Below are 3,948 nucleotides of genomic sequence, written 5' to 3' on the forward strand. Positions count from 1 at the left end.
AAGTGGTCTGCCATTACCCATGTCAGTGTTTACCTCAAGGCACGTATCTCACACATTGCCTGGGAAACAAAACCTAAGTCACTGAATTTTCATGGACTAAACAAAGTGCAACAACTCTACTTATTTGCAAGCAAGTTGCAATCAGCCTCCAATAGACTAATCATAATGATTCAAGTTACTGATGTTCGATGGATAATAGGAAATGTATTTTATACCTACAGAACAAGTCCAAAGTATTGCATAAATTAAGAAGGTAGAAAAATTCCTCAGGCATGAGGAGGCAAATTAAAAATGGAGAAAAAGGAGAACTTGCTTTTATTGGCTTAAGGGAACACCTTTACAGCTAGATATTCAAAGCATTGTGCCGGTTCCTAATTATTTAGCCATGTATTTCTCTGAATAAAGTCCACAGGAATTGTCTGGTTAAGACCACCCATTTAGTTCTTAAATTTTCATCCTTAATCTTTTGTCTTGATTTTCCATAAATTGTCTGTTCACTTTCCATGTTTAAATTCTCCTACACATGAAAAAGTGGCATAAAATCAGTCCAGCCTAGCATGTTATGCACTGTGAACAGCTACTTTTGTTATCATATGAGGAAAAGACGGATTTCGATGGGGAGTGGGTAGGAACAGGGCCCCTGCTAGTAGCTGGGACAACAAAGAAGTGGCGTTAAGCAGAGCTAACACTTACCTACCTAATTCACTCTCACGACGAGAAACACAGCTCAACTCCAATGCTATAGAGTAATTGCACAGCGTTTACAGCACACTTACAGTTACACTGAAGTTATCATAGCCAGGGAAATACATGTGTCCACATGCACGCTTAGATCCCGCCCCACTTAAGTATTTTGCTGGGGCCTGGCAGACTAAAGTACCTGTCAGGTCTGTATTGAAGCACCGGTTGTGCGGCCAGGGAAGAACTCTCACTGCGCATTTTAACAGAGGTCCCTGTCTGCCTCCATCAGGTACCAAAAGGAGCACATGCTTTCTCAAGGCTTGAGGGTGCTGACAAGCTCATGTAAGATGCTTAACCATCTTGCTGACTTGAGCTCTCTGTTGGATACTAGATCAAGAAGAGGGAATGAAAAAATACTTGGGTCTTAGGAAACAGAATACCTAGTTCACCCAGTGGTGACCCAAATTACCGACACTATTACTTGATTATATCAGATAGAGTGATTAATGTTTCTTCTCAAGTCCAATAGTGAGTGATAACCTACTGAGAACATACCCAATGTGACCGATCCTATTAACTGTCCTCTAAATAGGAAGCAAGATAATACTTCATATCCAGTCTAAGTTAGACACATGCACTGAAACAGTAAAGTACCTGTAAAAGGTAATCAGAATTATTCTTTTCAAGGATAGAATACACAAGATTTTTTTAGCAGCACAGAAATCTGATAAAGCTAACGGGAGTACTATCTGAGTGATTCTGAATTTACTATGCTAAAGGAAAGAAAAAAGGCAAGAGGATGTCATGACATCCCTCTCTTCTGTTTTTATTATCAGTCACTGGCAGAAACTTGGCACACCACATCTGAAGCAACTGTGACAAATTCTTTTTTTCTTTTTTTTTTTTTTTTTGTGAAGGAATATAAAAATGTTTCTACCTCACTGTTGCTTAAAGTTTTGGTTGTGATTCAAGGATCTCAAAATATTGAGAATAATTGCAACATTGTGTGCTGCCAGCATTTGCAGTACAAAGCTCTTTGTGTTTTTCTCACACTTTATTTGAAAAAAGAACATTTTGCACCTCAATAGATAGTTGTGGTTTTGGATCATGAAGCACTAAGGGTTTTGATCTGTTCTGATTCCTACAACTTGTGTCTCATTTTTCTCATGGCTTAGAACAAAATATTAATGTGACTCATCTGTCATAAGTAATTTTCATATCCTCTACACTCTGTTTTGGTGTGACTAAAGGAAAGATGTAGTTATGTAAAAAGTATTTGTGTATTTTGTATAAGGAAGAATGGGAATCATAGGTACTTTAAAAAAAAAAAGAACAATGTCAGGAGAAAAGAGTGAGTTATAAATGAAAGCAACTTATATATAGATTGCAATTAAATGTAAAAATTGCTTTAAAACATGCTATTTCGATTTACTATTTCTTAGCTTTAAATATCACAGCTGTCATCCCTGGAATATTGGAAAAGGAAATAATAAATGGGAAAAATAATGTGGAGTTTATGGACTGGCTTGTCCAAAGTGAGTCCCAAATTTGATACTGAAACATTTACAAGGACACAAATTATGCTTGGAAAGCTTGTATTTGAAATTGCAAATGTCAGTTCCAGGATGTCAGTGTTTTCTGGTACAGTTTAGGAAATCCTACGTAGCGTGCTACTTTCAAAAGATGTAATTATGTGTACACATTCCTGTGACTTTTCTCCAGACCAGCCTTCCATTCCACAGTAGTTCTCTCTCATAAAAATTTAAAAAATTCACTAGAAAATAGCACAAACAATGAGTACAGCAGGGATTTTGCTACAGAGGCATTTGCAGCAATTGACCAGATTCCTCTTTTCTCCCTCAAACACCAGATTGAAATATTTTACTAAATAGATCCAGTTCAATGCAAACCTCATTCCACAAAAGTCATTTGAATTTGGGCTGAATATTGAATCAGCAGGACTTAAGTATATGCTTAAAATAGAAGCTTTATTTATGTGACTACTTAAATTAACCAGAGGTCATGCTGTTTCTGTGTTAAGAGAGAGAAAACAGTGATTTTCTGCCTTCCTGCTTTTGCCTTTCTGCACTTGAATTGCAAAGGCAAAACGTTGTTTTCCACACCCAGTTAATACCTGCAGGCAGCAGAGCAGGAGGGAGAGGAGAAGATTTAGTACACAGAAAAGAAATTCTCCCCTCTCCTTTCAGCTACAGCTTTGCACTAATTAATTCTTAAAAGCAGAGCAATGAAATGAAACTCTACCAATCAGGAAAACTAATGCTTAAGTTTCTTCTTAGGAATGGTTTCTCTCATTCTCCTCTCTCTTTCATATTCCCTCCCTCCCTGGCTTCTCCAGGAAGTCTTCTTGGGACTTATTTTCTCCATAACAAAGACGACTGCCTTGTGTGGCTTCATGCTGCCCAACATTATGGCTTTAGACTTGGAACTTCTCCAAATAGTCCTAATGTATATATCAGGGTCTCCATGTGATTGAATAACACAGGGGAGATGGGGATTTTATGAGTAGGAAATCTTTCATGAAATTACTTTTTCAGGTTAAAAAAAAATATTGCACCATGATAGGCTTTCAGTTCTGAAAGTAGTTAAGTGGAAGAATGCACATGAAGTGACCAGTCTCAGGGCAAGAAGAGCTGGATAATACTAATACCAATACCAATACTAATACTAATAACAACAACAAAAACAACAATAACAGATTAGTTTTACAGAGAACAACATCTCAAAGTGGCCAGGAGATCGTCTCAGAAAAATCAGTGGGAGCCTGTTGAGTGATTTACTGGAGCCAGAAATTGGCTTTTTATTGGTTACACTGTGTAGCAAAACCAAACTCTCAGCACTGGCCAAGGGCATCTTTGGAGCAGGCAAGGCAGGCAGGGGTAGTGGTGGTGGTGTGGAATAGGGAAAGGCACATGAGAAGGAAAGGTGGGGACTGTGTCAGTGATGTTGTGGGGGCTTTTTGAGGACTGAGGGGACTGTGTGTGGGGAGGTTGTGAGAGGACAAGACACTTTTTCTGCTCCTACAGAGCAGAAGAGAAGTTGTCTTTTCTCCTTGGGACCCCTTCTTTTTCTTCCTTCCCCTCCTCCCCACAGGGAGGACATCCAGAGACCTTCCCTTCACTTCCACTATCTCCACCATCACCATCTACACATTCTTCTGTACCTTCTTGGTTGTCAAGGAGGGGTTGGTCCTGGTTTGGAGGGACAGGAACTAGGACAGGACCGGGGCAGAAAGCCAGAGAAATCCTG

The sequence above is a fragment of the Phaethon lepturus genome, unplaced genomic scaffold (assembly GCF_000687285.1).
Source record: "Phaethon lepturus isolate BGI_N335 unplaced genomic scaffold, ASM68728v1 scaffold11932, whole genome shotgun sequence".
Classification (NCBI taxonomy): Eukaryota; Metazoa; Chordata; class Aves; order Phaethontiformes; family Phaethontidae; genus Phaethon; species Phaethon lepturus.